Raw genomic sequence first — 13,319 nt, forward strand, 5'->3', positions numbered from 1 at the left:
CCTGCCCCGACTGCCCGGCGGAGCGGGAGAAGGGCCGGGTCCGGGGGACAGCGGCCGCTTAGCGCCTGCCTCCTTCGCGCCGGGACCGCGGAGTCGGTCCAGGCTGCGGCCTGTGGCGCGTGCAGGCCTGAAGGAGACTCGATGCCGCGGCCCGCTGGACCAGGCCCCTCGAGCCAGCCTTTTCCCCCCTCACCGCTCGCCCGGGGGTGGTCGAGCCCGGGGCTCCCCCAGCCCCGCCTGGCCGGCCGCCGGGGAGTGGGAGGGCGCTGGCGCCCCGCCTCCGGCTCTTACGGAGAGCGCCGCCTCCCCCGCAGCTCCGGTGGCTGGGCGAGCGGGTGGGCTGCGCAGCGGAGGGAGGCCTCGCCCCGGACGTCCCTTCTCCGGCTTCCCCGCACGAGGGAGGGGCGCTTGGCCCGGGAAGGCGTCCCGCCCTGCGTGTTTCCCCTCCCCGCCTCCCCGGCCGGGGAAGCCCCTGCTCCCGGGGGCCGTCCCGCTCCGGGCCGGGGCTGCCCGGGGGTCGTGGAGCCTTCCCTCTTCCCCGGCTGCCTCAGGGCCGCTCGGGCCGGAAAACTAACTTGCGCCGGCGCCCCGCCGCCCCGCGCTGGCTGCCTGCTCGAGGCGCGAGTGTTAGCTTTGACGCTCTTGCTTTTGAGGGTTTAGTCAGGCTCCTCTGCACCTTAGTTACCGCGAGCCGCGCGGGCGAAGAGCCGAGGGGACTGCGGCTTGGCTGCCGCGGCAGGTTGGCGGCGCGACCTCCGCCGCCGAGCCGCCCTGGACCGGCTTCGCCCCCCGGCCCGACTCGCCCACCTACGAGCCTGGGGTGCTGGGGAGGAGAGGGTGTGAGTAATTTAGGGCCACCGACACGCTGTGGGGAGGAGTTGGGCGCGCTTCGTGCTAAAGTGCCTTCTGCAAATACTATCTGCATTGCATCTGTGTAATCCCCTTTTTTAACTTTGCATCTGGAAAGTCAGCATCAGAAAGTTGGGTGAGAACGATTGTGGCGACCTTTCAAGAATTAGGATCCTGTGGGGGGATCCCTTTATCCGTTCTTGCCTGTATCCTGAGCTTAGACTGACTCTCAGTTTTAGTATTTGAAATCTTCACTGCAGTGGAATTCCTTTATAATATTTGGGGTGAATGGGACGTTAAGTCATGTAAGTTAATGATAAAAAGCACCAGATAAAGTTGGTGGTTTTAAGCTTCTGAGCTTTCATGGAGTGGTGGCGACCTCTATGATTTTTGCTTTCACAATGATTTATGGACAAAGGGTAATTATATGTTGCAGTTGTTTAAGAATATTTGTTCTAAGTCATCGAATGCCCTTTACATAGAGCCAGAAATGTCAGAACTCCATTTTCTGGGAGAAATTGAGGAAAAACTGACAAAACTATCCAAGTTCAGATGGAGAGTCTTTGAGAAAGTGGTGGTACATCAGCACCGGTGCCTAACTCTTCTGAAATATTTCATTACCCTTGATATGTAGTAAGAACTCAGCCACAGTGCCCATTTAATAGCTATGCATGGTGTGACCTTGAGGTTTGGTCCATCTTACTCAGTAAGTTTGTCATTTGATCCGGTGTCATTTCTGTCTTTTTAAGACGTTCACATAGTTAACATTAAAAAGAATGCTTATGAAATAGATGAGCCAAACCTTTTTATTAACTTTCCAGGCAAATAGTAATTTAAGCAATTTAAGGTGTAGAATTAAGTAAGAGCAATCATACCAGTATAAATAAAGGACTGGTGCCTCTCTTTAATAAAAACTAACAAGAGTGAAGGCATTGGCAAAAAACAGGGCTCCAAGAATTGATAGAATAACAATTGAGATGTTTCAACAAACGGATGCAGCGCTAGAAGTGCTCACTCGTCTGTGCTAAGAAATTTGGAAGACAGCTTCTGGCCAGTCAACTGGAAGAGATCTGTGTTTATGCCTATTCCCAAGAAAGATGATCCAACTGAATGCGGAAGTTATTGAACAATATCATATCCCATGCAAGCAAAATTATGCTGAAGGTCATTCAAAAGCAGCTGCAGCAGTATGTCAACAAGGAACTGTCAGAAATTCAGGCTGGATTCAGAAGAGGACGTGGAACCAGGGATATCATTGCTGATGTCAGATGGATCCTGGCTGAAAGCAGAGAATACCAGAAAGATGTTTACCTGTGTTTTATTGACTATGCTAAGGCATTCGACTGTGTGGATCATAACAAACTATCGATAACATTGCAGAGAATGGGAATTCCAGAACACTTAATTGTGCTCATGAGGACTCTATAAATGGATCAAGAGGCAGTCGTTCGAACAGAACAAGGGGATACTGCATGGTTTAAAGTCAAGAAGGGTGTGTGTCAGGGTTGTATCCTTTCACCATACCTATTCAGTTTGTATGCTGAGCAAATAATCCAAGAAGCTGGACTGTATGAAGAAGAACCGGGCATCAGGATTGGAGAAAGACTCATGAACAACCTGCGTTATGCAGGTAACACAGCCTTGCTTGCTGAAAGTGAAGAAAACTTGAAGCACTTACTGGTGAAGATCAAAGACCACAGCCTTCAGTGTAGATTACACCTCAACATAGCGAAACAGAAATCCTCACAACTGGAACAATAGCAACATCATGATAAACGCAGAAAAAATTGACATTGTCAAGGTTTTCATTTTACTTGGATCCACAGTCAACACCCGTGGAAGCAGCAGTCAAGAAATCAAAAGATGCATTGCATTGGGCAAATCTGCTGCAAGAGATCTCTTTAAAGTGTCAAAAAGCAAAGATGTCACCTTGAGAACTAAGGTGCATCTGACTCAAGCCATGGTGTTTTCAGTTGCCTCATATGCATGCGAAAGCTGGACAATGAATAAGGAAGACTGAAGAAGAATTGATGCCTTTGAATTGTGGTGTTGGCGAAGAATATTGAATATATCATGGACTGCCAAAAGAACGAGCAAATCTGTCTTGGAAGAAGTACAACCAGAATGCTCCTTAGAAGCACGGATGGTGAGACTGTGTCTCACATACTTTGGACGTGTTGTCAGGAGGGATCAGTCCCTGGAGAAGGACATCATGCTTGGTAAAATAGAGGGCTAGAGAAAAAGAGGAAGACCCTCAATGAGATGGATTGACATAGTGGCTGCAACAATGGGCTCAAGCATAGCAACAGTTGTGAGGATGGCACAGGACCAGGCAGTGTTTCATTCTGTTGTACACAGGGTCGCTATGAGTCAGAACCGACTCAACGGCACCTAACAACAACAACAAGAAGGGTGACTGGTATAGTGCCGGGAGAACACCTCCTTTGGGGAACGTTCTGACCAGGTTACTCTGATTGTGACCCCTGTTTCCCTTTCTTCTTGGGGTGGTTATACTCTGGTTATAACTGCAGGCACCTCCACCTTCCATGAGAACCCTGCTTCTCTAATGCTGATCCGCACATGGACATCTTTAGGGTCCTTTTTGTCTTCGTTTCTTAGGGCTGCCATGACAGAATACCACAATGTGGGGTGGTTTTAAAGAACACAAATTTATTCTCTCACAGTTCTAGAGGCTAAAAGCCTTCAGCACGCTTCTGCTCATGCCGCTATCCTGTGCCATTTATTGTGTCTTGTACTATCTGTATTCCAGACACTTAAAGTTTGTTACACCTTGGTTCATTCTTACCTAGACTGTGTCCTAGCTTTATGCCTGACCAGCCATGGAGGACACTGGTGCAAAGTGCATTACCCAAGATCAAGAAGAGAGATACACACTTCTTATATTCCTCTGGCCCCTGAGCCCCTTTGCCCTTTCTCTGAGGTAAATGATGTAAAAAGTGACCTTATTGTTCCAAATATGCTCTTGGTCGTGTGATGTTTTTCCCATTATTTTTTGGACAAATGTTTTTGAGTGCCTGCCATGTACCAGTGTCATGGGGCTAGTTGCTGAGGAAAGACTCCTTGCCTGTAGCCTCAGGGATCATGCAGTTTAGTGAGAAAGATACACATTGATCAAGACTCGACAAATATGTAAATAAAAATCTTGCTACATGCTATGAAAGAAAACCATGGGGAGCAAGGAAATGGAGGAGCTGGGCCATAAAAGTCTTACCTGAGGAAATGACTTTTGAGTTGAAATATGAAGACTTGAAGAAGAGTAGTTGTTGATCTGGAGGGAAGCGTTTCTTTGAGGGAGCAGCATGTGCAAGGGCCCTGAGGCAGGAGGTAGTGTGGTGAACTGAGGAACTGGAAGAAGACTGAGGTAGTTGGAACATGGAGAATGAGGGGAAAGGTGGAGGTGAAGCAGCAAAAGAGAGTATGCATATTGTAGACCATGCTAAGAATTCGGTTGTAAGAGCAACGGGAAGCTGTTGAAGGATTTTCAGTAGATGAGAAACATATGTTTTGAAAAGATCACTCTGGCTGCAGAAAGTACAAATATGTCTACAGCAAGAGCAGATAATAGGAGTCCTGTTAGAGGTTATTATAGTAATTCAGATGACACAGGATGTTGCTTGGATGTCTCCAAGCAGTGACAGTAGAGATGGAGAAAAACCAATTCAAGAGCTATTGAAGATGCAAAGGCATCAGTTTAGAGTTTGGATGTGGAGGTGAAGGAGAAGGTGTCAAGGAAGCCTAGGATGATGGATTATTTATTAACATTATTGAAAGTCATGAAGACAAGATTTATACTACATGGTTATGTTGTGCTTTCTGGTTATGGGAAGGCTTATTTTTTTAGTCTTTGTCCTCTAGATTATTTTAAGGCTAGTGTTCTCTAAGACCATCTGTTTGGCACTTGCAAAGTTGCAGAAAGTTCCCTTAATTAATTATTTCCCAGATTGACACCACTTATCCCAGGTTTTAGCCCTGAGTAAGTGTTTAAGTTTGAATCATCTGCCTCTAAAAATAAATGTTTGTAATGGAAAGCTGACAGATCTTTAACTTCAGTGGTTTTATTCTAATAAATTCAGTACTGGGGAGAAGCTCCTTGTAAATGGATGACACACTGCATGTGCAAATGCTGCTTTAGTCAAGCTGGCAATGCCACTTAGGGTCCAGACATCCCTGGGCAGAGAAGTTTTATGTCACGAGCAAGCCTATATAAGACCATTTTGAAAGGAGTATCACTTCAATGAACACGAGTGATTGAATTGGTTATTCTGTACCAATCAAGTTCAGCCTTCCCAAACCATTTTCTCTCAGGGATGGTTGCTTGTAACCTAGAAACTTCTGCTCTTGACCGTACAGTTCTATTTCAAATGGAAGCTCCCTCTGTACTCGGAGGGATAGAGCTGTTCCTTAGTAGCAGACGTGTGGTCTCTGCAGTGTCACTGTTCTCTCAATTCCCCAGACCTCACGCCCTGGGATTGCTTTTGGTTTTATTTTGCTGTTCCCTCTTTTGCCCGTGCCTCCTCCCACCAACAATAAAAAAAAAATCCCACATCACAAAGTCTAAGAAATCTGGGATTTATAGACCTGAAATTAATGCAAAGTTTTCTGTGCACATGCGTGTTTTTCTGGGTGGGGTGATCAGAAGCCTTCGTGTTCTTTAAAGGTGCTGTAAGCCAAAGAAGGCTGCTAATCACTGACCAGTGTGTGAGCCCTTTGAAGGCAGAGTTCCTGCTTCCTGCTCATTGGGTATCTCCCGTCTCCCGCATGGCGCTGAGCGTACAGAAGACACATACTGCATTTGGGTCCAATAAAATGAACTGTGGTATGTTCATTTCTGCCCCATGCCCGTATAGGCCTGGGCACCTTGGAATTGTGTGGTGAATTCCTAAGAGTTGTTGCATCTGTGGATTCTGTGGAAGGTCTAAGTTCAGGCATCAGCCCTCTTTCCGCTCCCCGTAGTCAGGCCCATGAGAGACTACCTGAGTGAACGCCCTGCTCTCAAGGGCTCACGTCCTTATTGAAGAAAAAGATTAATTCAATAGTAATATAAGGAAATAACGTGAGGGCGGTCCCCTTCATTGCTCATAGTCACAGTAGATGGTGGGGAAGGGTTAGCAGCCATCTGCAGAGAGCACAATTATTTATAAAGAGTAGGAAACAAGTTCAGTGAGCAAGAGATGAATGTTGCTAATATTTAGGTGCACATCTGAGCAGACATCTGTGCGGCTGTGTATGCATATTATGGTCCTGGCAGACATGATTGTTAATGACTCAGAGCGCTCCCTTGTGGGGATATGCCATACTTTATTTCACCATCGGCTCTCTGGGCTTTTAGATAGCCTTATTTTCCACACTGAAAAATTTTTAACTACTGTGAATGTTCTTTAGAATACGTCTTTGTGCACTTGGCCAGTTTCCTCGCTAGGATAATTCCGAGAGATGGGACAGTGTATTTCATGTTAATACATGTTAGCAGACAGCCCTGAGGTTGAATGATTTATACGCCTAAACGTTTATTCTTCTCCGTCCCTACAGTAGAGAAGGCAGTTGTTGCTGGGTGCCCTTTATTTCCTAGGAACCATCCGTCTTACCTAAGCAGACCTATGGAATGTGTTCAGATATCAGCTGCCTTTCCAGTACCTCTGGCACCTCCATGTTTCACTGAATTCTTATTCACAAAATAGCAAACTATCATGCTCTTGAGGTCGAAAGTGTTCACATAATAAAGAAGTGTTCCTCAGGTCTTGACATAATCACCACCCAGTAAGTGCTGTCCATAACAATAGCGATTTGCTCTGGGTATACAGAGACAGTCCTTTTTACAACACTTCCAGCCCCCAGCCATCCATTCACTCATAATGATGTACTAAGTGCTTTCTCCCTGCAAGGCAGTGGGCTGGGCTCTGGAGACACAAAGATGATGAGACTCTGATCCCCTCTCCTAAGTGAGATAAGCTGTGTAAACATAGAACAGTCATAAATAAGAGGTTCCTCCAGAGCTGTGGGAGGTGGGTATTCTGAGGGAAGAGAAAAGAGCATGGCTCTTGGCTAAACCTGGCCTGTCCGTGGGATTTGGATAGGTGAAGATGCAGGCAAGAATATTCTAGACCAAAGAAATACGGCGGGACCAGAAAGAAGTAGGGTTTTCCTGGTGAAAAGTTGTGGAATTTAATTGGAAAGTAAATCTGGGCCACAGTTTGAAGGGGATTAAATGGCAGGCTAAGGAACTGGGTTGGGGTTTTATTAATTGAGCAAGAGGAAAAGCTTTTTAGAGGTTCTTGATGTGGAGTTGAGGAAGAAGTGATATTCATTCACTCATCAACTCTTGATTCACTTAACAAATATTTCAAATATCTACAGAGTGTCTACTAAGTGCCATCCATTGCTCTAAGCATTAGAGACACTACATAGTGGTAAATAATAACAACAATAGTAGGTAACGTTGAATCTTAACTTCATGCAGTGGAAGCGTTCTATATGTATTATGTTATTTAATTCTAACAGCAACTCTCTAACACAAGTATGATCTAATACTCATTTCATAGATGAGACCACTAAGACACAGAGAGGTGACCTCTTTGCCTGAGGTCATTCACTTCGTAAGTGGTAGAACCAGTATTCAGTCTCAGGCCTTTGGACTTCAGAGCTGCAGTCTCTGCTCACACACAGCTGTTAACAAGCTGGACAAGCTCATGTGGAGCTACGTTAAAAGGGGGCTATGTAGACAGTAGAGAGATAATTTCAGATACAGATAAATGCTGGGAAGATAATGCAGGATAATGAGAGGGACTAGGGCAAGGCATAGGAGCCCTGGTGGCACAGTGGTTAAGCTGTCGGCTGCTAACCGAAAGGTCAACAGTTTGAACCCACCAGCTGCTCAGCAGGAGAAAGATGTAGCAGTCTGCTTCTGTAAAGATTATAGCTGTGGAAACCCTATGGGACAGTTATGAGTTGGAATTGATGGCAACGGGCTTGGGTTTAGTTTTGGTTCTAGGGCAAGGTAGAGGGGGGAGGTGAGCGGGCGCACTCAGGGAAGGTCGGGGAGGTGGTGGCCCAAGGTGAGACTGAAGAATGAATGTGAGCCTGTCATACAAATCTGAGGGAGAAGCAGCACAGGGAACCAAAAAAAAAAAAAAAAAAAAAACCCAAACCTGTTGCCGCTGAGTCGATTCTGACTCATAGAGACCCTATAGGACAGAGTAGAACTGCCCCATACAGTTTCCAAGGAGCTGCTGGTGGATTCGAACTGCCGACCTCTGGGTTAGTAGCCGAGCTCTTAACCACCGCACCACCAGGGTTTCCAAGCAGAGGGAACAGGAAATGCCAAGCTCCTGAGGTTGGAATGAGGCTGGAATGTTTGAAAAGTAAGGCAGGTCAGTATGGCTGGAGCGTAGTGAGTTTGGAGGGGGTGCAGAGCTTGATGAACTCGCGGATGCAGCCAGGGCTCAGATCACGTTCGACCTTCCTGAGGTCTGTTGTTAAAGATGATTGTTGTAGTTTACATTCATTATCCCATAGCAATTAATAGTGCTCTCTTTGTTCTCACAAGTGTCCCTAGTTGGACCGTAAATTATATGGACACCTCGCTTACTATGCGCTGTCTTAGGTAAACGAAATGAGTAAGACAGCCTTTTGCCACAGATCTGTGGGCCAGATGCACACATAAACAATTGCAGCATGGTGAAAAAAGGGTTGTATTAGCTAAGTCCACTGGGCCCTGTGGGATCACAAAGAAAGGGGCATCTAGTCTGCAGGGCTGGGTGCTGTCAGAGAGGCTTGGAAGGATGAATACTTGTTTTCAGTTGGACTGTCCCAGGCAGCGGAACAGTGTGTGCAAAGGCCTGAAAGATCGTGGCAAGTCCTGGAGACTACAATGGCTGGAACGTTGAATTGGAGGGGTGGGTGTGGAAGAAAGTAGAGAGGGCCCTAGAAAGATAAACTGCATCTGAACCATGAATGATCAGAGCTGGGCTGTGAGGAGTAATCTGGAAACAGAATGTTGGATAGGTGTCAGTGAGGAGAGAATTGTCTCTGTAGGAGATACTGAGGCTTAAACTTGGAGAAGGGCTGAAGGCAGGACTATAAGGAGAGAGACTACGTGAGGAAGTGGATTTACCCGGTGTAGCTGGAGGGAGGAGGAATCATACTGGATGGAATGGGAAAGAAAGGTTGCTGATGCTTTAAGAAATAGACCTGTCTAAGGCAGTGGTTCTGAATCTTCAGCAGGCATCAGAATCATCCGGAGGGTCTGGGCTTCGCACCCAGAGTTTCTGATTCAGGAGGTCTGGGGCAGAACAGAGAATCTGCGTTTCTAACAAGTTTCAGGTGATGCTGATCCAGGGACCATACTTTGAGGAGCACTGCTCTAGAGGAAAGGAGCCCTGGTGGCACGGTGGCTAAAGCGATCGAGACTGCTAAACCAAAAGTCGGCAGTTCGAAACCACCAGCGTCTCCGCCGGAGAGAGATGTGGCCATCTGCTTCTGTAGAGATTTGCAGCCTTCGAAACCCTGTGGGGTTACTGTGAGTCGGAATCGAACTCGACGGCAGTGGGTTTGGTTTTGGTGGGGGTCTAGAGGAGTTGTAGATGGGAGGGCAACAAAACAAAACATTTGGTTTGGGACTTTAGTATTTTATGGACCACAGGACAGCCAGGTGAAGGTGTCTAACAGGTGGACGGAACTCGGAATAGAAATCAGAACTAGACCCACAGAATGGGAATTGTTGGCAGGAGCGTGAGGGCTGAAGCTCAGGGAGCAGATGGGTATATTAAACGGATGCGTGTGAATGGAGGGTGGGGAGAAACACGGAGAATGCCTTCTCTTAGGTGCTGGGAGCGGGGGAGTGAAAGAAGGCGCAGCGAGAGGTACACTGATTTGGGGAATGTGGCCCTGTAGAAAGCATGGGAAAAAACATCTCTTTAAGGGGAGGGCCATCAACAATTTTCAGATGCTACAGTATTTGAGAAAGAACTGATGAGAATTAAGGACACAGGAAGTGACTGTGGAGCATCATCCGCCTGCCCGGCTAACCAGTAGTACCATCTGTCTAGAGAGGGCCTACATTACCATCCTCATGGGCATCTCAGTGAGCATGATGAACCAAGAAAGCTGGCTCAGAGGATAAAGGAGGCATCTTCACTAGGGGAAAAAATACAGAGAGAAGAGGAAAGGTTTTGTTAGAGAATCATAGTTGTCGAAGAAGAACTTAACCCACTTTTGGTTAAGTACTGCCTTAATTCGGTGCCTGTCTACCTCCTACCACCACTCTGTGTGTGTGTGTGTGTGTGTGTGTGTGTGTGTGTATAGAGACACACATGCATATATATGTTTTTAAAGCTGAACCATAATCATAGTTTTGATAGTATATTAGAATACTGATTACTCACAGTGACCCTATAGGACAGAGTAGAGCTGCCCCACATGGTTGCCAAGGAGCGCCTGGTGGATTCGAATTGCCAACATTTTGGTTAGCAGCCGAACTCTTAACCATTGCACTACCAGGGTTTCTATGAGTCAGAATTGACTGGACAGCACTGGATTAGTACTAATTAGGCATTTTTATGTACTCTTTTAGTCTGAAATAACTTGTAAAACTGTGACTAAGAAAAGAGTTTAATATTTAAAGTTGGCAAAGAAAGTTTATCTTGAGAATATTAGGCAATTTTAGTTTTTAGTGTTTAATAGATTACTTTGGCTGGCGGGCATTTCAAGGGAAAAAAACCCATAAGAACAAAACTATATGCTCAGCATTTCAATAATCTTTGTTTTAAAAAATGAGGTTTACCATTTTATTCCAATCCAGCTCTGTGATCCCAAAAGCAACTGAGACAACTTGAACTGTAATTATCCAGGGCTTAAGTCTTTCTGGAGAGGGAAGAACTTTCAGTTGCTTCATTTGCCAAGAATCCTGAATATTTAAAAACGAGAAACGTTCTCACTTCAGGTCCATTATAGATTTCCTTCTGGGCTCCCCAAGCCTTCAGTAGCATTTTCAAGCCTTGCTCCAGAGAAGCATTTAAAGATGCCGGTAGGGAGAGCTGATTCAGTTCACTGAATGTAAGAACTGGTACGCTGAAACTTGAGGAAAAAATTAACTTTGCATTATCTAATTAAGTTTATAGAATTGCTGCCCAGCAGTCTGATTTCCCAAATCTAGAAGGTGCAATTAACTGCAATATTATATCAATACCAACTAGTGGACTAATAGGCTTCCAGGCAAAGCAACTGGAACTTGTTATTACCAAGGATATTTTAAACTGGATGAATTAAAATTAAATTATATGCTACTGGAAACAGTTCTGTATGAGAATAGAATAGATGACCTAATCATTTTTTCATCTTTAATTTTTATTGATTCCCTGAGTTTAGGAATACATTTGGACCTCAGGAGGTATACTCCTTTCTTTAACAGTAAGCTTACATACTTAATGATTATCTGGCTTAAACATAATTTTAGCATTTATAGTTCTTACCTTTATAAAATATTTTTTAATAGGGTATCATGGATTAAACTACACCCCCCAAAAAAGACTTGTGTCCAGCTGGCTAGGCCACGATTCCCCGGATTGTGTGGTTGTCCTCTATTTTGTGATCCGATGTAATTATGTGTGGTAAAGCCTAGCCTCTGTGCCTGTGGTTATGGCCCCATTTGAGAGTGAGTTGTCCGTTTTGTTAATGAGGCATGATTAGGTTATGTTAATGAGGATTAGGGTGGGATGCACCACCCTTGCTTGAGTCACACCTTTTATCTTACAAGAGATAAGAGGAGAGAGAAGCTAGCAGAGTAGAGGGATCTCCTACCACCAAGGAGGAGCAGCCAGGAGTCCCTGCGATGAGAACCTCCTAGACCAGGGGAAGATTGATGCCAAGACACATGGTAGTCTCCAGGGAACGCCAGGCCCCCAGATGTTGAAAGGAGACGAGGACCTTCCCCCAGAGCCGATAAAAGGAGAAAGCCTTCCCCAGAGCTGGCACCCTGAATTCAGACTTCTAGCCTCCTAAACTGTGAAAGAATAATTTGTTTGTTAAAGCCATCCACGTGTTTTATTTCTGTTCCAGCAACACTGGATGATTAAGACACAGGTTTAGTTCTTAAGTATGAAGGTGTGTACTGTGAAAACTATGTATTCACTGGTCATGTGTATACCTTATAAAAAGACAGAATTGGTATTAATTAAAGAGCGTGAATGTTTTAAATAAATAGGCATTTACTGAGAAACTGCCAAAACCTTTTTTGTCACTCTTATGAGAAGCTGGGTGTGTCAGTATTTCTACTTATTAAACTGCCTGTACATATTCTCCTCTGGCTTCTGATTTTCCTTTTAATAAAAACGCACTAAAAACAAAACAAAAAACCCCGGAAGCAAACCTATGATAAGATACTCTCTTTAATGTGCGCAAGGTTTACAAGTAGCTGTCACAACTGTGCAAAATCCTACCTGTTTCTCCTCCTGAAATCCTCGGTTTGAAACTAACCCGTCGATTTTGGCTCTTGAAGTGAAACAGTAGCCTCAGAATCTTAATGTAGCATAAGAGACACTTTTGAACAGTTTTACAGAATTTTAACAATTAACACTTGTTGAGAAGTGATATTGAATATCTCATGCTGTATGGGAATTTCTTTTTTGATAAGTTCTTTAGAAAACTTAAATAGACAAAAAAGCAAAATATAAGTGTATGTAGCAAAAAAAAATCCCTACCTAAGTCATGATGTTTGAACTAGACTAGAAGTTCCTTACTAGTCAGCATTTATTATTGTACTTTAAATTTTTTATTCTGTTGAATTTGAAGTAAATATTTTGTATGCTTTTATTAACATGTTATTGTAAAATAATTTGTTTATAACCCTAGCACACGCACAAAAAACTATCAGTATGTATAAGTGAGTCACGCAAGTGTGATTCTGCCAAAAAGTATCAAAAATGTCTAGATAAGAATGTTCAGATACTAAAAATCAAAGAGAGGAAAGTGATGGAGATTCCATTTCTATTTAGATTTGTTGTTTTTAGTCAGCCTTGTAAACATTTCAAAAATGACTCAGGAACAGTCTAGTGGGGTTAAATCAATTAAGATATCTTTGTTTGAATGTATAATGCTGCTATGAAAGATATATATTTGTGACGGACGGTGTTGCATAGAAAATTTTTCCATGCAGTATATGGTACTGGAGATCTTTGCCAATAACAATTGTGTTATTGTGCCTATGAAGTCAGAGGTCCGCATTGTAATGTTGTAGAGCCATTTTAAAACTTACCTTAGGCACCTTCTAAAACATTTGGCTTACTGGAGGTATAGGTTTTAATTATGCTTATTTGAGATGGCTTAACACCCACGCGTGACCCCCTCCCCCCCAGTTTTTCTTCTGGCAATTTGATATTTTGACATGCAATTTTTTTTTTATTTTAAGATTTTATTGTACTTCAGGTGAAGGCTTACAGAACAAATAGTTTCTCATG

The 13,319-nt window shown here is 44.4% G+C and overlaps 1 protein-coding gene across 3 annotated transcripts in view; it reads left to right on the forward strand.

Moving 5' to 3' along the window:
- GALNT7 (polypeptide N-acetylgalactosaminyltransferase 7) overlaps positions 1-13,319 on the forward strand; it is a 157,440-nt gene that overhangs the window by 546 nt on the left and 143,575 nt on the right. The window lies entirely within an intron of this gene.

This window comes from Trichechus manatus, unplaced genomic scaffold, assembly GCF_000243295.1.
Source record: "Trichechus manatus latirostris isolate Lorelei unplaced genomic scaffold, TriManLat1.0 scaffold00225, whole genome shotgun sequence".
Taxonomy (NCBI): Eukaryota; Metazoa; Chordata; class Mammalia; order Sirenia; family Trichechidae; genus Trichechus; species Trichechus manatus.